Source organism: Barbus barbus, assembly GCF_936440315.1.
Source record: "Barbus barbus genome assembly, chromosome: 18".
In the NCBI taxonomy this organism is placed as follows: domain Eukaryota; kingdom Metazoa; phylum Chordata; class Actinopteri; order Cypriniformes; family Cyprinidae; genus Barbus; species Barbus barbus.
In genome coordinates this window covers 8,973,137-8,995,218 of record NC_136746.1, presented here as the reverse complement: position 1 = coordinate 8,995,218, position 22,082 = coordinate 8,973,137, and the positions used below count along the sequence as shown (strand labels likewise).

The 22,082-nt window shown below is 36.1% G+C and overlaps 1 pseudogene across 1 annotated transcript; it reads left to right on the top strand.

Annotated features, from left to right (window-relative positions):
- The first annotated feature begins 1,185 nt into the window (after positions 1–1,185).
- Positions 1,186–21,254, top strand: LOC306883849 (cGMP-dependent protein kinase 2-like; annotated as a pseudogene). Its single transcript has 18 exons — positions 1,186–1,668; positions 2,775–2,954; positions 3,088–3,200; positions 4,392–4,497; positions 4,838–4,901; positions 4,989–5,115; positions 6,735–6,804; positions 7,190–7,258; positions 9,876–9,962; positions 10,039–10,197; positions 10,464–10,592; positions 12,797–12,906; positions 13,056–13,197; positions 13,833–13,996; positions 14,758–14,880; positions 16,454–16,516; positions 20,974–21,040; positions 21,153–21,254. The product of its transcript is annotated as a cGMP-dependent protein kinase 2-like (transcript).
- The last annotated feature ends 828 nt before the right edge of the window (positions 21,255–22,082 follow it).

Sequence of the window (22,082 nt, the reverse complement as noted above, 5' to 3'; positions counted from 1 at the left end):
ACCATGTCACAAAGCTCGAATCATTTCAAATTGGTTTCTTGAACATGACAATGAGTTCACTGTACTAAAATGGCCCCCACAGTCACCAGATCTCAATCCAATAGAGCATCTTTGGGATGTGGTGGAACGGGAGCTTCATGCCCTGGATGTGCATCCCACCAATCTCCATCAACTGCAAGATGCTATCCTATCAATATGGGCCAACATTTCTAAAGAATGCTTTCAGCACCTTGTTGAATCAATGCGACATAGAATTAAGGCAGTTCTGAAGGCGAAAGGGGGTCAAACACAGTATTAGTATGGTGTTCCTAATAATCCTTTAGGTGAGTGTATATATACATATATTTTTATTATTTTTTTATTTATTAATTTATTTATATGTACTAGTGGGTGCAGGGCACTATAGTTGATTTATGTAAGTGAGGATAGCAAAAAGTAAACTGTGACATATTATACCCAAAAATTCTTCATACAGTGGACTGGCAGTAAAATGGATAAAAATTTGCTATAAAATTATTCAGACACTTTGACCTGACCATGTTTTGCTTAAGTGTTTTTATTTTATTTTATTATTATTATTATTATTATTATTGCTAATGCAACCTTTTTACAGCAAAGACTGAAGAAAATTAAGCATTGCTTGGTAAATGGTTGACCTAAATTGGTCTAATTGTATAGGCCTACCTAAATTTAACAGCTGACAGCTATTCAGCCTAATTCATTGCATACGTTTCTATCAAAGTTATCTGACATTATCAAGATGAATTTGTTAGTTCTTGTCATATTTTATTACCATTTTCTAAACTATAGCAAATAAACTGTGATAATGTGAGAAATGTTGAAGGTGTCTGAATACATTTTGGTTTGACTATATATATATATATATATATATATATATATATATATATATATATATATATATATATATATATATATATATATATATATACACACACACACATAAATAATATTTTTAAAGGAAACATATTATTTTATTTATGACTTTAAATGTTATTTATTAATGTTTCTTTTTACAAATACATTTTATAGAATTTTAATTAGAAGCATGATTAAAACCATTTTTGAATATCTATGAGACTGAATGGACATTCCCTGTCTAGATATTTCATCTTCTGATTGCAGTGGCCAACCAGTGAACATATTTAAAAGCCCAAAGGGCTCTCTATGGTTCCTAGTCACTCTCTGATCATGGGGAACGGTTCGATCAAAGCCCCTTGGCTAGAGGATAACCTGCCTGGCCTCCGGTATAAAAGAGGCCCCTGTATGGGAGTCTGTGGAGCCCCTGAAGATGAGGATTGCCCATCTGGAGGAGGAGCTGGCACGGAGGGAACAGGTGCTCCGTGCGCAAGAGAAGCGATTACAGAGCCTTCAAAGGGAACTAGAGGCAAAAGTGTCCCAGATCGATAAGCTCCAGGATGCCATCGGGTATATATCAGTCTTGGACGCTCGCCGCCGGCAACGCTGAGGCACAGCCACAGACTGATGAGCGGCATCAACCAGGGCTCCACGCGCTTCCACAGAGTGGCTGTGGAGGTGCCTTAAGGCCAAGGAGGGCGTTTCAGCCGAACCCACATTAAGGCACTTCTGTCATGACCACAGGGTCCATCACATCTCCACAGAGAGACCACGCATCCACAAAGACTCCGGGTGAGTGCGCTGACACTGATTGCACCACTGGATTGTTTGTTTCATTATGGAGTCACTGGAGTAGTGACTCTCCTGGAAGGTGGAGACAGGAGTAAGGTTTAGCCAAGCCTTTGTAGTGTCTCCAACCCCAGAGCAGGCATGAAAGCCTGGATTACCATAACACACTCCGGAGGGGATAGAGTGGCTCAAGAGAACACAAAGGGTGGGCCATTTGTATGCATGGACAGGAATCATTACTGTTTTAATTAAACACGCTCTTGATGGCAGTCTACAAGACTCCAGCACATAATTCATTCATAAGATCCATTTTAGGTCAGTGGCAAGACTTTCCTGTTTCAGATGTGATGATGAGAATCAGATGTAGTATAGTGCTGAAGACAAAAAAAATTGCCTGAAACAGACATGCAAAATGTAAACATGCCGCCAGTGAGGATTTTTAGACTTGCAAAAGAAAGAATGAAAAATGTATGTTTTGTTATGCATAGGAAGTAAGAATTAAAATTCATTACACATGTTTGCACATTACATTATACATATCATTTCAAACTCGTGGAACACGAAAGAAGAATTTGTGAAAAATGTACATGCCATTCTTTTTCATTGTGTTTACTCAAAAAAAAGCTTGATTAAGTAGTGAAATACATTTTTGAATGAACCATTTATTTAACTTGGTAACCTACTTTTACTGCGATTTACAATACCAGCTTTGAAGGGTGTACCATAAAGATGATTTGGTATCTTTAATTCAGCAGTGTATTAAAGGCAGTCTGAAGTGTTGTGACAGGAGAATCATTCATTATTCACCACCTCCACTTCACTCAGCACTGATGAACCATGCCTTGAAGGAAGCTTCGTCTAATTAAACTGTGTCTTTGTGTCTTATAAAAGGAGATTTTAAGAGTAAACTCAGTTGCGCAAACACTTATGACCTTATCCCAACAAAATGTTTAAATAAATAGCAACCAAACAAGCATTTCCATGTATATTTCTAAAATATATACATAAAATCTTTGAAACTAGATTTCAAGAAAGCCACATGTGCTTGAGTTCTTTTGAAGTGTTGGGGTTTTGCATTCTCCAAACTGTTTTTCCTCTTCTTCCTGTAGCACTAAGAAACTGATCAATGAAGCCATCATGAACAATGACTTTCTGAAGAAGCTGGAGCCTCAGCACACTCGAGAGATGGTGGACTGCATGTATGAGAAATTCTATGCTGCTGAGCAGCTGGTTATTCAGAAGGGAGAGCCGGGAAACTACATCTACGTGCTTTCTGGTAAACTCCAGATGTTATTGTTACCTGCTCCTCAAACTTTCATGTTTTTACAAATCTAAATATTTCAATGATAACATTGAAATAATGTTCTGCTATTTTATTTGAACTGTTCTCCCCATTGGTGCTCATTTGATTATCTGTGTCAGGGGTTTATTAGAGGTCATCCAAAATGGAAAGCTCCTGGGTCAGATGCGTCCTGGGACGGCTTTTGGAGAGCTGGCCATTCTTTATAACTGTAAAAGAACAGCCACAGTCAAAGGTGTGTGTATGTGTGTGTGTGTGTGTGTGTGTGTGTGTGTGTGTGTGTGTGTGTTCCTCTGCTCAGTGTTTGGGGTAAGTTACTTTTAAATGTAATGCATTGCAATATTGCGTTAAAAGTAACTAATTGTGTTTCTTAGTTACGTTTTATGGAAAGTACTTCATTATGTTACTTTTGCGTTACTTTTGGTTAACTAAGCTTGGCTTGCTTAGTTATTTTTAATAACAAAAAACACAAATGTTATATATTTAAGCAACTGTAAAATCTCTTTCACAGCAAAAGTGAAATTCATAAGCTTCAGGCTGAAGGAAGTGCCTCGGGCTCTGCACTTACTCCCAATTTCTCTCAGCATGGCAAAAGGTGTCAGTGAATAAATGGGAATTGTTCATTTAAAAGTACTTTACTAGTTACTTAGTAAAGTAATCTGATTACATAAATGGTGTTACTTGTGATGTGTTACCACAACACTGCCTGTGCTGGTGTATTTTTTAAACAAAATGCAGGTAAATAAAATAAATTCTGTCATCTGTTACTCACCTTCATGTCATTCCAAACCTATTTGATTCTTTTTTAATTTAACATACAATGATAGTCAGTGGGATCTAGTTAAGACCCCATTTTTTTCCTTCACTGTATGGACAAAGGCATTTGAAATGTCTTCAGAATATCTTATTTTGTGATTTTAATGATCATTTTGGTAAAACGTTGCTTTGAAAACCAGGCTAAATATGAAAGAAGTGTAGTTTATAATATTTAAAACATAGATGTGCCATGTAGACTGTTTGTGTCACAATGATACTGATGCTGATAAACTGCAATGTGATTGGAATATGCTGGCTTCAGGTAAATTTGGACATTGTTTTGCCATTGAGATGACAGGGAAACAAATGGCCCCATAATCCTGAATGAACCATAATTAAATCTACATGTATTACTTTTCAGTGAGCTGATTTTGCTTCTGTTAAACAAAAACTGTTGGGTGCATTTTTAAAAAATAGTGTTCTCCTATTTAGTTTATATAAGCACTGCAAGTCCAAAGCATTTCGTTTGGATGCAGTCTGCAACATATTGGGTTATAGCCAACATGACCTTTTTCTCTATTATTGTTGACCCACTTTTATTGTAGATATTGGATTAGTGTCATAGTCATAGATTTGTGAAGTGGAACTGATGGTGATTGTGTTTCATTAGCTGTGACTCAGTCCCACTTCTGGGCTCTGGACCGGAAGACGTTCCAGATTATCATGATGAGATCCACTCAGGCCAGACATGAGGAGTACTTCAGCTTCCTGCGCAGGTACATTCATGTCACTAACATTTGTGCATGCTTATCAGTCATCAGCTTCACACACACACACACACACATGAATACACAAGTCTCTTCTTGGCTGTTTCAACGCACATTCCTTTCTGAAAGCATTGGATTAGAGTGATGTGGATTCAGCATCCTGTTTTTCAACGGGTATTGTAGATATATCACTAATGTCTATCAGTGCAGCATAAATTGATGTTGTGACTTAACTGATAAAATAATATTGGTTGGTTCAAGGGTTGAATTTGTCAACATAGTTTTTATGAATTTGATTGCATGCTCTTTTCCTTTAATGCTAATGAAAAATTGTTACATTGTTCTTTAGTGTGTCATTATTGAAAGATTTGCCAGAGGAGAAACTTGCCAAAATAATTGACTGTCTTGAAGTTGTAAGTTTGCAGCCTTTTACTGTGTCTACAGTTTATTTATAACATGAAATATGGCCAGATCATATTCATGTTTCTATCTCTTTATAGGAATATTTTGACAAAGGGGAGTACATTATTCGTGAGGGCGAGGAAGGAAACACTTTCTTCATCATAGCTAAAGGAGAGGTGTGTTTTACTGCATTAAGGAACAAGGATATACAAGGATATACGAAACGTAAACAAAGCTGCGCTTGCTTACCATTTTGAATATCAGTTATGTTGATAACTTTCTTCATTTTAAGCAGCTTATGTTGTTATGAAAATATTTGCATATTGGAATGCTTGGGTAAGATTGGGTAAGGAAAAAATATCATAAAAGTTGTAAATGTATGAGATGGCCACACTTGGCTCACCATTGTCGCGCAAAAGGCACCCAGTATTGATACAAATACTTTAATACTTTAAGTAATTTTGCAAGTTAATACTTGTTTGAAACAATCACTTCAGCAAATTTTGTACTATTTTCTTATTATTTTGATGAATAAGATAATTAATTTTGCTTTAATTGATTTAATTTTCTTGAAAGAAACTGAAAATCTTTTAAACAAGACCTTTGTGTCAAATTGTTTTTGTAAACTTTATTGTTTCTCGTTTGCTACGTAAATCTATAATATTTTTCAAAATGTTAGATATTATATCAAATTAGCGCAGAATCAACTTTGCATTGCTTTGATTGCATCAAGTATCAGCCATCGTAAGATTTTGTGCCATCTAGTGGTTTGGAGGAGCATAATATCAAATGCTCCACCTGGTGAGCCTTTATCCCTGTTGTATCCTATATTTATATGTAATCCTTCAAATATTTTTGTATCATTTCAGACTATCACAGCCATATCACCCTGCAGCCCAAGACTGGTTGCCCACTGAAGCTAAGCAGGGTTGAGCCTGGTCAGTACCTGGATGGGAGACCTCCGGTGAAAACTAGGTTGCTGCTGGAAGAGGTGTTAGTGAGGCCAGCAGGGGGTGCTCACCCTGTGGTCTGTGTGGGTCCTAACGCCCCGTTATAGTGACGGGGACACTACACTGTCAAAGAGCACCGTCTATCTGATGAGACATTAAACCGAGGTCCTGACTCTCTGTGGTCATTAAAAATCCCATGGCACTTCTCGTAAAGAGTAGGGGTGTAACCCCGGTGTCCTGGCCAAATTCCCTCCCCTGGCCTCTATCATGGCCTCCTAATAATCCCCATGCACTTGATTGGCTCTATCTCTCTCTCCTCTCCACCTGTAGCTGGTGTGTGGTGAGCGCACTGGCGCCGTTGTAGTGTGGCTGCCGTCACATCATCCAAGTGGATGCTGCACACTGGTGGTGGTTGAGGAGAGACCCCCCCCACATGATTGTAAAGCGCTTTGGGTGTACAGCAATACACAAAGCGCTATATAAATGCATCATTCATTCATTCATTCATCTGTTCAGACTGCAGTCTGCTTTGCCTACATGAATATTTCTGTTGGAGTGAGCAGACACACAGCCCATAGAGACCCACTGAAATTGTGCGTCAGTGGTAGTCTGTGGCAGAAACCTGTACCATTGATTGTAATAGAGCCAAGAATTATGTTAATTGGATAAGAGACTTTAGACACATTATTCTGAGACCCACTCAGATGACATACTTCACTGGTAAACTGCTACTTGCATGGAAAATGCGTTTTTCATTAGACATTGATGTGCCAATCCTTACTTTTAGAAAAGCCTGGCTTTTCTATATGATGATAGAGAGCTTTCCGATGAGTGGGACAGTTACAGTTGTGATGACGGTGAAATTAGTGTGTTTTTTTCACAGGTGTTGGTAAGGCTTTTCCGAACCACAGGAGATTAAGACTCTTGGTGTGGGTGATTACTTTGGGGAAAAGGCTCTCATAAGGTTTGGAGATGGTTTTATTTTGAAGTGCTTTTAACAATAGTGAACACAACCAACAATGACTCCTTTGTGATTGTGGACTTCTTGTATGCCAGGAAAAAGATTAATTGCATATTTGTAGGCGTGGACGTGGGAGGTGGAATGTCAGTCATCTGAAAAGATGTACATTCTCATTGTAGCATTGTTGAAGAGCACACTCAGTACTGAAATAACCACTGAGACGCTCACACACTTAGACACAGGAGAGCCACTCGTCATATTCACTAATTTGTAATGATTTAGATTCATTTAAAGCTCAGATGAAGTGCTCTCAATGAGGAAAGAGCAAATGAGGATGTTCTCCAAAGTAGCAGAACACCATTATATATTTCTTATAATTCTATTTCAGTGAGGATGTCCGCTCAGCTAATATCATTGCAAAGGAAAATGACACACAGTGCTTGGTGGTGGATAGAGAGTAAGTGTCGTTTCTTCTACACTAACATCTAGGTTTGTGACCATATCCTAATTTCAGTTGTCAATGCCAATTTTGATACTGCAGAAATAAAGTATATGCTATTGAACATGCTGTGTATTATTTTTTTTATATATATATATATATATATATAAAATAAATTAAACCGTGGCATGAAGCCTTTTTTCTAAATTTAGTATTTCTCAATTAAGTACATATTTTTTCAGATTTTTTCAAATAATTATAAAGTAATACTTCAAAAATAAAATAAAAAACAAATCGTAAGAAACAGAACAAATAACATCAGAAGAGAAAAAATGCAACAGAAATCAACTGTAAGATAAAAAATTACTTTTTTGTGTTTTGTTATATTTATTTATTCAAAAATAATAAAAATGCTGATGTGAAGATTGGCTAGAACTATAATCTATAACTATATAAATTTAAAATGGTAATTTAAAGTCATTATATGTTATACTGTTCACAGCATTTAAATTAGTCTTCAAGAATCGCTGACCAACGTTTTTTATTTTATTATTTTTTATATAAACTACTGTTGCAGTGCCCTCCACTAATATTGGCACCCTTGATAAATATGAGCAAAGGCGGCTGTGAAAATTAATCTGCATTGTTTATGCTTTTGATCTTTCATTCAAAAAATTCAAAAAATTCTAATCTATCATTGAAGTAAAACAATTGAAAGTGGGATAAAATCTCATGATTAAATAAATGTTTTTCTCCAATGCTTGTTTGCCACAATTATTGGCACCCCTAGAAATTCTTATGAGCAGCCCCGACTGGGAAGTATATTGGAAATAGGTTTTAGAGACCATTGCCATAGTTGGTGTTACTAATTTGCCTATAGAGCCTAGGCTTGCACTTTTAGGGGACACCAGGCTACTTGATCAACAAAGGGTTCATTTGAGATTTGTTAGGCTAGCCCTACTAGCGGCCATAAAATGTATAACGCTGAAATGGAAGGATTCTAAACCACCTTCTACTTCTATGTGGATTAAAGAAGTGTCATCTTATACAATAACTTTGGAAAAAATTGCATTTTGTTTGAAAAAACATCAAGATTTGTTTGTCAAATATTGGGGCAGCTTCCTTTCTCATTTGGGCATAACAGGACAGAAAGCTTAGATATCATCTACCTTTCTATGTTTTCTTGTTTAATTTTATTTATGGCTTATTTGTGGCACTATGGGTTGGAGGTCTGGGGCACGTTATAGGGCAGTGTATACGGGAATGATCTTTTTAGATTATTTAGTATTTTGTATGTTGTGTTTAACTTGAAAAAAATCAATAAACATAAAAAAAATTCTTATGAGTAAAATATCTTTGAAGTATATTCCCATTCATATTTAAAAAAATTTAGCACACCAGGAGCACACTTGGATAGCGTGAAATTGTTCAGCCATGACTTCCTGTTCCACAGGATTATAAATATGAGGAACACAAAGGCCAAATTCCCTTAACCATACATCAAAAACCAGAGTAAAACCAAAGAATATAGTTCTGATGAGCAGAAAATATTGACAAAATAGAAAGTGGCTGTAAGAAAACAGCTAAAGCATTGAAAATCTCCATTCCCACCATCAGGGCAATAATTAAGAATTTCCAATCAACTAAAGATGTTACAAATCTGCCTGGAAGATGACGCGTGTCTATATTATGGTGAGAAGGAGAGTTTGAGTGGCCAAAGACTCTCCAAGGATCAGAGCTGGAGAATTGTAGAGATTAGTTGAGTCTTGGGGTCAGAAACCTAAAAAAAAAAAAAAATTGCTGCTTTTTGGCAGCAAACCCACCAGATGGGTTTAATACAAACAGGGATAAAAAGTACCCTATGCTTATGGTTAAATATATTGCTGGATTTTTATTGTTGTGTGCCTGTTTTTCTGCTCCTGGACATCATAGATTCAATCAAAAACCAACAGATAAAAAAATCTAAACCTGACTGCCTCTGTTAGAAATCTTACAGTATAAAGGGCCGTGGTTGGATCTCCCATCAGGACAATAATCCAAAACAAACATCAAAATCAACACAAAAATGGGTCACTGAGCACAAAATGAAGCTTTTGCCATGGCTGACCCTGTCCTCTGACCTGAACCCTGTAGAAAATGAGTGGGGTGAACTGAAGAAAAGAAGCACCAATCTGAAGGATCTGGAGAGATTCTGAATGAAGGAATGGTCTCTGATCTCTTCAAACTCATCAGGCATTATGATTTCCCCCCCACTTTCAATTGTTTTACTTCAATGATACGTTAGAATTTTGTGAATTTTTTAATGAAAGATCAAAAGGATAAACAATGCAGATTTATTTTCACAGCCGCCTTTGCTCATATTTACTAAGGGTGCCAATATTATTGGAGAGCACTGTAAATTAGGCGTATAATATACAACATACACTGAAAAAATTGGTGTAGGATTTACTTTAAAACAATTTTCACTCAGGAATTTCTAGTAAATTTCACAAATAATTAAAAAGAAATGTCAAGTAACACAATGGCAACTTACTCCAATAATCTGTTTTATTTCCTTAAAAAATTTTTTTTACAGTATACTAATATTATACCCAAGACTAAAAAGGTTACATCACTGTCTTCTGTTCTTCAACAGTAACTTTAATCAGATGGTGGGAACATATGAGGAGCTCAGGGAGTATGTGGAGCAGCTCTCTCTGAGTGACGAGAGGAGGAACGCAGTGTAAGAACACACAACTAAACCAACACACAACTACTCCAGTCCTGTATGTGACAGTCACATAATCATTTCCCCACAGACCTCAGTCGCCTCTTTACGAATGCTCTCCAGAGGCAGCAGAGCTCAGGAGGCTGAAGGAGAAGGCAGCTGGTTTGTCCAGTAACTCCTTCCTGAAAGAACTGCAAGTAGTGGCTACACACTAGGCATGGGAGGCTTTGGACGAGTGGAGCTGGTTAGATTTCATTTTTCAGTTTACAAACCCCTTGCTGTTCCTTCACAAACCCCAGTTTTTTTCATTTTCTTTGTATTTTCATATCAATATAGTAAAAGATAATTTTATTCAAATCAATGTTATAAACAAGTAAAATCAAAAGCAATCTAAATGTAAACAAAAAGTAGTCAGATTATATGACCTAAAATGTGTAATTGAATCATTTTAATTCAGTAATAAATACAATGCCAATGACCACTGTTTATTACATGCATTTTCTGTCTTCGGTTCAGCTTAAAAATTCAGAAGATACAGCGTTTGCTTTAAAGTGTATTAAGAAAAAGCACATTGTGGACACCAGACAGCAGGAGCACATCTATTCAGAAAAGGACATCCTCCAACAGACCAATTCAAACTTTATTGTCAGTTCAGTCTAATTAGCATGTCTTTTCTGCCTCATATTGACATAGGAGAATGCAAACACACAGAAATAATAATACAATTCAGATTAATCCTCAAGAGTAATAAAGGTATTTACTTAGGTTGGGCTCAACAACAATCTCAAGTTTTTCCCTGAAGGCCTCTAACTTAATTAATTTGTTAATCAATATAATGGACTGAATGTAAGGCGAGTAGACCACAGGGCTGATGGAAGAAACTATAGATAAACAGACTGGTTCAAAATATGCTGTTGGTTAATTAGGGTCTGATGAATGAACTTGTGCCTTGATTAGACTTGTTTATTAGATAACATTGTGTCAATTATGATAAGACTTTCGGAAGCTGGGAACTTTGATATTTACTTTAATCACTGTCACTATGACTACAGACACTAGTATTGGCATCATAACTGTTCACAGAAAACAGCCAAACAGAAATTGGGCTTGACTTTGATTATTTGTTCATACAGGGGTCAATGACATGATGTTAATTTTTGTCTGGATTTATTAATTTATTGAAAAATACATAAAACATGCAGTTTATACATACAATGACATGAATACAATGACACAACTAGTTGCACGTAATGGAATTACGTAATTTAATAACAAAATAACTGTAATCTGTTATAGTTACTGAGAAAAAAATATGTAATTAAATTACAGTTACTTATGAAAATATTAATGATTACAAAGGGGGTTACATCTTAATATTTTCACACACATACTGGTTTGATTGATTTCTTTCCAAAATTGCATTGACTGCTCTAAAATATAAGACACCAATGTTTCAGGAATTTAGGACACAGACTAGGACATGTTTATTTGATAACTTTTATTTCCTATTTGAGTTTGTGTATATGTTTTATTTTTTAAACTAACCATCCAAGGCATCGTTAGATGCCAGTGTTTCCAGTCATAGATATGCAAATATTAAACTATATCTTGCTAGGATTTTAAATCTGTGTTCAAACTCAGATTGATCTCAAAGTAAAAAGAGGTGCTAAAGTCTGATTTTGTGGTGGCTGTGCTTTAAAATTCAATGATTATAATCTAAGTTCAAGTGAAGAAAGATTTTGAATGTCTGACAGTAATCAGTGTTGAGTACTACAGTAAGGTTAACCCTGCCTGGTTTAGAAAAGTAATTAAATTTAATCAGTTACATTAATTTAATAAAGTAATTGAAATAGTTACACTATATTTATATAGGGTAACTTGTAATCTGTAAACTATTACATTTCCAAAGTAACCTTCCCAACACTGTATAACCTGTACTATGTCTTCTTATATATAATTCCTAATTAAAAGGACGAAATTCTGGAAACGAAAACCTTGAAGGAAGTATCTTCAAGGCAAGTGTAGTTCAGGTTGTAAAATGTGGTCGAATTTTAACCTAATGGTACATTCATCCAAAAAGGTAATGATATTTCTGAATGAATTATCCATGGTGTTTGCCAACATTTCACCACATGACCATTTTAGAACCATTCAAATAAACTTTTGTTGAAAAGGGTATGTGGTAAATGGTAGACCTCATTTCTAAGAACTTGGCACATGTTTAAAACTCGATTTTTAAAAGATTTGTGCTTTTCTTTTTCTTGTACACTTTTGTCACCGTATTGGAGCTACTGTGGGTGCTTAATGCATTAAATCTGCATTTAATCTGACTGTTGAAATGTCCACATTGAAACTGAAATTTGTTCTTTAGCAGACACTTTTATTCAGAGCGACTGGAGAACACAGTGGTGTTTGAATTCAGCAACCTTATACTGTAGTTTCTGCTCCATTCCTACAGACTTTAATGACTTCAGCATCACGTACCAGTGTGGTGGAGCAGACAGCGTCATATAAGAAATCCATGAAGGACTGAATTTCCAGAGCCTATGACACACTAAACATTTGGCTTGCATCTGTCACAGTGGTCCAGTGGTCCATTGTGCTTTCCATCTGTATCAGAAAAGGGTCTTCTGCTTTGCATGTTGCTAGGAAACTTCCCGGGGAATTTAATTCCATGCTTATATTCCTGTCTGAGTGTGTGCTCTGGCTCATTTTATTGCCTCTCTGGCATTTGTGGACGAAAAGGTAGCACAGCTTTACATGTGAGTCTAGTTCTCTATGAAAGCAAGTAGTGAGAAATGCTAAGGAGATGCTCTGTTTCACAGAATGCAAATAATGGAGTGTGTCAGGCTGTCCTTGTGTGTTTCAGGTTGTTCCGCACATTCCGGGATGATAAGTATGTTTACATGCTGCTTGAGGTTTGCCTGGGAGGAGAGCTGTGGAGCGTGTTGAGGGACATGTGAGTGTAGGTTGCTTTGACACATACTACAGCTCACTGTCTTTGATAATCATGCAGAGTTATTATTGGCTATGGTTGAATGATTCATAGCATCTCAACTGTTAGAAGTAGAATACCATAGGATGTTGTAATGTTTTGGTTTCATTTAGGAGTTGTTTTGATGAGCCCACTGCCCGCTTCTGTACTGGATGTGTGCTGGAAGCTTTTGATTACCTGCATTGCAAAGGCACCGTGTACCGAGACCTGAAGCCGGAGAATCTTCTTCTGGATGGGGAAGGCTATGTCAAAATGATCATTTTACTGTACATAGACTACTGAATACCATGGTAAAAGGTCCAAACGTCTGAGGCCCAATTAAAAAATCTTCGAATTTTCTTTGGATTGCATTTTAATGTGGAAATAAATGCAAAACAGTTATGATGAATAAGAACATGAATAAGAGTTATTCAGATTTCTAAGCCTCTAAGCCAGTGGTTTTCAACCGTTTTTACTCTAAGCCCCTTTGTTTTAGATATTTAAAGAAATAGTTAACCCAAAATAAAAAATTGCTGAAAATGTATTCATCCTCAGGACATCCAAGATGTGGATGATTTTGTTTGTTTATGGGAATAGATTTGGCATCACATCCCTTGCTCACCAATGGATCCTCTGCAGTGAATGGGTGCCGTCAGAATGAGAGTTCTCAAATCATGCTAGTAAACATGATCATCAAAATGTTTAAATAAACTTCTCATGCAGATACAATAATTTGTTATTAACCTTTTTATTATCAAATTGAAAAGAATACAAAATAGAATAATTTTTAACAGGGGTCTGAGACTTTTGGACCTCACTAACTATATGCATGTATTCTGAGATGCAGGCACTTTTAGTCTTACACGGAGCATTCTTATTATTTGCTGTTTTATTTTTTTTTATTTTTTCAGGCTAATTTTGGCTTTGCTAAAAAGATCGGACTAGGTAAGAAGACTTGGACGTTCTGTGGCACTCCTGAATATGTGGTTCCTGAGGTCATCATTAACAAGGGTCATGATTTTGGAGCTGACTGCTGGTCCTTGGGCATTCTCATCTTTGAACTCCTGATTGGCAGGTAAACATTTATGTTTCAACGCATGTGTTTCATGCTTCCACGGGTCTGCATTTGTAGGTCAAATTCCCAAACAATGGAAACACTGGCCCTGTGGTGATTTTAAAGCCATTTCTGTTTCAAGTAATGCTCTGAGTTTGGGACAGACTTACCATTTACACAAGCAATGGCAAGTGTTTGGAAGCAAGTTTTGCAGTTCCATTTGCTGCCATTAGTGGTGCAGAAATGACACACTTCGCCTTTAAAGAACACAAATTTCCCAGACATGAATTGGCATGGCCTTCCCTGTGCTTCTGCCAAAACTTTCAACATCCATTTTGTAAAGGGCAGGGCACTCTTGACCAGAGCAAATGGTCCTCTAGTGTGAGATCAGCAGTCATGGCTCTCACAGCGAACTCCATTGGCTCAAGCTTCAGACAGCATCACCATAGCAACATAGAGTTGAGGATGGGAGTACGTAATATATGGTGTTGCAGTGGGATCAACAAGCTGGACAAAATCATCATGATGTAATGCCACAGGATGTTTACATCTCTTCAGTCTTACTGATGCACTGTTAGCTGCATGCATTATTCTTGTATATATGCATGCATTCTTATGCATGGTTGCGTTATGCATTCCTGTGACATTATTACTGTATGTTTTATTAACTCCACTTCATATTCACCAAGTGAAATATACGTTTAGGTATTGTCTGCTGTATGGATTCATTTTCAAATAAATTGATGGTGTTTGAAATGTAACATGTCCCACACGACTGTCAGCCCTCCATTCACAGGCACTGATCCAATCAGGATCTACACCATGGTTCTTCACGGGATAGAGAAGGTGGACTTTCCCAAGAGGATCAACAAGCTTCCAGAGGATCTTATACGGAGACTTTGCAAGTAGGTTTCTCATATTCTTAGATGTATTTTTTTAACAGAGTGTTTATTTACACTAAGTGCAAATAGCCCGCCTTGTTGGCAGAGGCCATTTACACTAACTCCACCCACCAATGTGTGATTGGGCTAGTCAACATTACAAAAGACAGTTATCAGTCGTCAGCTCCAGCGGTGCTGATGGTAAAGCGTGTGTCATACTCGTTTTGACGCAATCGACCCGAGTTCGAATCTGCCTTTTGGCAAACTTTTTTCTCCCTTTTCAAATTTCAAATCACACCAGAAAAGCATTTATTTTTTTAATAAAAATGGAAATAATTAAGCTGAAAATAAAGTATTGGGTAGGGTTAGGGTAGGTGTAGGGAGGGCTTTTTTTCCCAATAAGGTGGCATCCATTTAATAATTTGAATTAAAATTAAAATTTACACTCAATCAGTTATTATAGCATACTGTTTTATAATGTATTACAATACTGAGGTGCAGATAATTGCCACTATTTGCAATAAGTAGTATAAAGAGCAGAAAATCCTGCTATTTTAACATAGTGTAAATAGAATCTATAGCTATTTGCACTTAGTGTAAATAGCCTCTATTGCTATTTACACAGGGCAAATAGCCGCTGCCATTTTTTTAAAACTCATTACAAATATAAAGCAGTCAAACAGTAACAATAAAACAATAAAAAAATACAAAATTAAGCATAAAAATGATCAGAAAATACATAACACAGGTAATCCATTTTTAAATCGTTTGAACTTTTTCAGTATATAAGGCAATATTTAAGATAAGTATATACTTGTGGGAAAAGAAGTACATTTCAGCATCCTTTTTTTTTTTTTTTTTTTTTTTTACTTATTGCGGAAGCAATATATTTTTGAAGAATATACTTGACTGTGAACCGAATATATATTTTTTCTGAGACACCTGCATGCTATTTAAAATTAAATAAAAATGTAATATAATATTAACGTAAGGACTTGAGTGTATTTTTATGTGTAATTTCATAATTCTTTAAAATATGGTTAAAGCATGCTGCTGAATGCAACAATCAAGTACTTTACATGTGCTGTTGTGTGCTGTACATGTGTGTCACTAGTGTACTGTAAAGCTTGACAAAATATTATTAAAAACATTGATTTGATATGACATTTGTACGAAGTAAACAAATTATTGAATTAATATATCTGCAAAAACATTTTTTTTTTTTAAGATTTGAAGTACACTACAGGTGCACTGTTAATATAATTAAGCACACTTTGTTTTCACCAAGGTATTTATAATACACATCACAGTTTGTCCTTTAAACTGAATAAATTCTTTCCTTTGTTTGTCACATTGTATTATAGGATTGTTTTGTTGGACACATTTGATGCTGCCTTAGAATTTTGCCAAAAGATTATGTATTTTAAACATTCTTGTTTGGAGTGTGCTGCCTATATAGCCCAGTAGGTTTTGGAGCAAAGTCTCATCCTTGTGTACCTGTCAGTGTATGCTTTTGCATTTATTGATGTGACTTTTTCACTTGCTTGGCCTGTATAAGAACAGTCAGATACTCACTCATCTCCCTCAATGTCTCCAGGCTCAATCCAGCAGAACGGCTTGGGAATAAAAAGAATGGCATCATTGACATCGAGAAACACAAGTAGGTCAACAAATATTAATTGCTCAAAAAAAATTTATTCTCCCTATTCATCATTTATTCGTTCTTGACATGACCTTTGTAAAGTACACCTTTATATGTAATTTCATAATTACTTCTGTTGTCTTTGAAATACAAAATGCACTGCTAAATGTACTTACAAGCATTTATGATAAACTAAAATACAGGTGCATCTCATAAAATTAGAATATTGTGAAAAAGTTAATTTTTTTTGTAACATTTTAAAAAGTGAAACTTTTTCATATATTCTAGATTCATCACATGTAAAGTAAAACATTTCAAAAGTTTTTTGGTTTAATTTTGATTAGAGCTTACAGCTCATGAAAGTCAAAAATCCAGTATCTCAAAATATTAGAATATTTCCTAAGATCAATCAAAAAAAGGATTTGCAAAACAGAAAAGTTCAAGTTCTTTAAAGTATGTTAATTTATGCACTCAATACTTGGTCGGGGCTCCTTCAGCACAAATGACAGCATCAGTGAGGTTGTGGCATGGAAGAAATCAGCCTGTGGCTCTGCTGAGGCAATACTGAACCTTCAGCTCGTCTGTATTGTCTGACTGTTTCTCATCTTTCGCTTGAAAATATCCCATAGGTTCCATATGGGGTTCAGCACAGTAATGGTAGTGGTTTTGGCACTGTGGGCAGGTGCTAAAGTCCTGCTGGAAAAGGAAATCAGCACCTCCATAAAGCTTGTCAGCAAATGGAAGCATAAAGTGCTCCAAAATTTCCTGGTAGATGGCTGCATTGATTCTGGATTTGATAAAACACAATGGACCAACACCAGCAGACGTCACAGCATCTGAAATCATCACTGACTTCGGAAACTTCACACTGGACTTCAAGCAGCTTGGATTCTGTGCCTCTCCAGTCTTCCTCCAGACCTTGATTTCAAAATGAAATGAAAAATTTACTTTTATCTGAAAAGAGGACTTTGGACCACTGAGCAACAGTCTAGTTCTTTTTCTCCTTAGCCCAGGTAAGATGCTTCTGACGTGGTTCTGTTTCAGAAGTGGTTTGGTATCCCTTTTCCTGAAGACATCTGAGCGTGGTGACTCTTGATGCACCGACTCCAGCTTCAGTCCACTCCTTGTGAAGCTCTCCCAAGTGTTTGAATCGGCTTTGCTTGACAGTAGTCTCAAGCTTGCTGTCATCCCTGTTACTTGTGCACCTTTTTCCTACCCAGTTTCTTCCTTCCAGTCAACTTTAATTTAATATGCTTTGATACAGCACTCTGTGAAAAACCACCCCTTTCAGTAATGACCTTCTGTGACTTTGTGGAGGGTGTTGATTGTCTTCTGGACCATTGCCAAGTCAGCAGTCTTCCCCATTATTGTGGTTTCAAAGAACAAGACATACCCAGAATTTATACTGTAGGGACGGTCATTTAATGAAACTCAATTTTATTTTGCGATGGTGGATTTTTGACTGTCATGAGCTGTAAGGTCTAATCATCAAAATTAAAATAAAAAAACGTGAAACTTGAAATGTTTTACTTTACATGTAATGAATCTAGAATATATGAATGTTTCACTTTTTGAAATAAGTTACAAAAAAATTAACTTTTCATGATATTCAAATTTTTTTAGATGCACCTGTATAATTTAAAGGACTAGTTCACTTCCAGAATAAAAATTTCCTGATAATTTACTCACCCCCATGTCATCCAAGATGTTCATGTCTTTCTTTCTTCAGTTGCAAATAATTTTTTTTTTTGAGGAAAACATTTCACCCTAAATCATTGACTTCCTTTGCACGTTCGCTTTGTAAACACTGGGTTGATGCTTCCGCATATTTCGCATATGACTACTACTATTTTCCAACGTGACTACTTAATGGACGCATAAAATAATAACAGATCATTTCGCTATAAGACCTTTATACCTCGGCTGGGATTGTGTAGAGTCCTTTGATAGCTGCATTGAGACTGCAATTTGGACCTTCAAACCACTGGCCACCACTGAAGTCCACTACATGGTGAAAAATCCTGGTATGTTTTCCTCAAACTTAATTTATTTGCAAATGAAGAAAGACATGAACATATTGGATGTCATGGGGGTGAGTAAATTATCTGGAAATTTTTATCTTGCAAATGATCTTCTAGCACAGCAATGCATAAAAATGTATTTTAAAGCAAAACTTTTAATTTGACGTATTTACAAAGTGCACTTTTTAAAAGTCTGCTTAAGTGTGTTAAGAAACAGCTATGAAAGTGTCTGTCTTCATGCACTCCTAAATGGTCCTTTAGTTCATAAGTATTATATAATTCTTTTTATAGGGGGAGTAAACATTTCAAAATATTGATGACATCAGGTTTAGTGTCATACCTCAGTCTCTTTTGCAAATGCTATGAATCCAGGAATCCTGCCCATAAATCTTGTTAATATTATCCCTTGATTTGTCTCACTGTACACTGCAGACCATACACTGTCATATTCTCATGTAAGTGTTTCATTTATGCGCATTAATGAACATTAGACCCACCTGGGAGTAAACTGAAGCGCTGATCACGGGTAGTGTATTGGTGAGTCTGTTTTGCTGCAGGCCTGTCTGTCCCCTCCTTTGTATGTCACAGCACAATGGGTAGCTGAGCCAGCCTGCCAAATTAGCCTCACTGCATTCACAGGGGGAGCAATTAGTGGCCAAAATGAGAAGCACAGCTGTTGCTATCTTCCACAGAGCAGTGAAGCCACAGACAGCAAGGTTAAGCGCTGGGCCCATCCTTTAACAGTCACGGGAGTGATAGAGCCTAAAATGCATGTGCACTGATGATGCCCACTGTTCAAATCAACTGGGAGTTATCACACTTATTATTTTACTAGCGTTCTGTGTGTTTGCACTGAGACGCTGTTGTTTTTATATTCCTTAGGCTTAAGTATTCTTGTCACGCAGGGTAAGTGATTCAGGTAACATACACACAAAGCACACAAGAGCTCAACATCATTTGTATTGTCTCTAAATTATGTTCAGAGCATTATGCAAAGGAAGGCGCATGCTCTTGATACAGGCATGAATATGCATGTTCAGGTAACAATGTGTCATCAGATGAGTGAGATATGAGATGTACACTATCGTAAGTTTGGGGTCAGAAGTTTTTTTAATATTAATGCTTTTAGCCATCAAGGTTGCATGAAATGAATCAAAAGTGACAGTAGACCTAATATTAGAAAAGATCAAAAAGATTTAAATATAGAGATTACTAAAATGAAAAGAATACTTCAATATGTATCATGATTTCCTCAAAAACATTGCGCAGCACAGCTGTTTTCAATATTAGTAATAATTTTTCTTGAGCAGCAAATCAGTATATTAGAATGATTTCTGACAGCTCATGTGACACTGAAGACTGGAGTAATTATGCTGAAAATTCAGCTTTGCATCACAGGAATAAATTATATTTCAAAATATATTCAAATAGAAAACTGTTATTTTAAATTGAAATAATATTTCACATTACTTAATGATTCAAAATGTTTAAATGGTTGAGTATATTCAAAATGTAATGGTCATAATATGAGCAAATTTTCTTTTTGTTTTAAGCTAAAATAATTCTGTCCATGAAAATATAAAATACCTTAGAACTCAAACTTCCTCCTCAGTCCAAAAATTCCAATAAACTGCAACATCTTCTCAGTTTATACTTTTGCAAAGAGGCTGTTATTAAACATAAAGACTAGTTGAAAACAGAGTAAAACTGCAAAACCTTTAGCTTGTGAATTAGTACTCATCTCATTTCACATGTAAAAAGAGCACTTACATATGTGACCCTGGACCACAAAAGTCTTAAGTCGCTGGGATATATTTGTAGCAATAGCCAAAAATACATTGCATGGGTCAAAAGTTTTGATTTTTCTTTTATGCCAAAAATCATTAGGACATTAAAACATTAAAGAGCATGTTCCATGAAGATACTTTGTCAATTTTCTACTGTAAATATATCAAAACTTAATTTTTGATTAGTAATATCCATTGCTAAGAACTTCATTTGGACAACTTTAAAAGTGATTTTCTCAATATTTTGATTTGCACCCTCAGATTCCAGATTTTCAAATAGTTAGTAGTGGCCAAATATTGTTCAATCCTAACAAACCATACATAAATGGAAAGCTTATTTATTCAGCTTTCAGGTGATGTATAAATCTCAGTTTAAAAAAATGTACTCTTATGACTGGTTTTGTGGTCCAAGGTCACATATGTGTCTTACATATGTGCGCAGTAGCACAAAAGTGTCCCATTCAGTTCTAAAGGTCAGAGAAATAGTGGAAATGCTATCATGCTATATAATTTTTGGTGCTATAAAACACTTTCTAACAATAAAAGTGGACAATGTGCATTATGTCCCCTTGAAACATTTTCTCACTGGAAGGAAAGTGATGGATGAGGCTGAAGACATGAGTCACTGTGCTGTGGGGGTTTACTTTGTTCCTTTGTTTTCTCGCAGGTGGTTTCAAGGCTTTAACTGGGAAGGACTGAGACGGCAGAAGCTGATGTCTCCTCTGAGGAGAGAGGTGAAGCATAGGTTCGACAGATTTTACAATGTTTTTACATGCGTCACATTGTGTAAGAAACTTAAGCCTGTTCTTCTACAGTTGTGGTATACTCAGCTATTAATTTTTGCAGCTCAAAGGACCTCTGGATCACAGTCATTTCGACATGTTTCCCCCTGAGCTTGAAGAACCCCCAGATGAATTCTCTGACTGGGATAAAGATTTCTGTTTCTAAGAAGCTGTTTTCTCAAAGAAGATTTGATATAAAGTGATGGTGGACAGTGTCTGGAGGAGAAGTCTCAGTATTACCTCATTGTGCTTTCTGAAGCATTGTGCAACTGACTGACTAACTTATTCAGATGGACAGAAATCAGGTTTAAAAGCCACTGTTTTAAGTTAAAGAAGACAAAGGGAAAGGTTATTTCAGGGATATTTCATTACAAGTGGATCAATAAATCACTGATGCCTTAACTGTCTATTAAGTCTTAAATATGTCTTTAAGTCTGTGACACATCACATTTATTTTGTACTCATTCAGGTGTTCCAGCTCACACTTTTTTAAAGCTGCTTTTATACTCACTCGGTATTCCTGAGTATTTTGTCTTTGGTTATGCTGTAACATAACTCAACACTGACTACCATCCCTATTATTATACAACCCGAATTCCAGAAATGTTGGTACGTTTTTTCTTTATTTGAATAAAATGAAAACTAAAATACTTTCAAATCACATGAGCCAATATTTTATTCACAATAGAACATAGATAACATAACAAATGTTTAAACTGAGAAATTTTACACTTTTATCCACTAAATGAGCTCATTTATACAGGTCTCAATTTTTTTTTTAAAGATTCAGCTGGGAAAACACCTATCAACTAATTAAGTTAATTGACATCAGGTCTGTAACATGATTAGCTATGAAAGAGATGTCTTAGAGAGGCAGAGTCTCTCACAAGTAAAGATGGGCAGAGGCTCTCCAATCTGTGATTGGAGATTCTTGAATACTTTAAAAACAACGTTCCTCAACATCAAATTGCAAAGGCTTTGCAAATCTCATCAT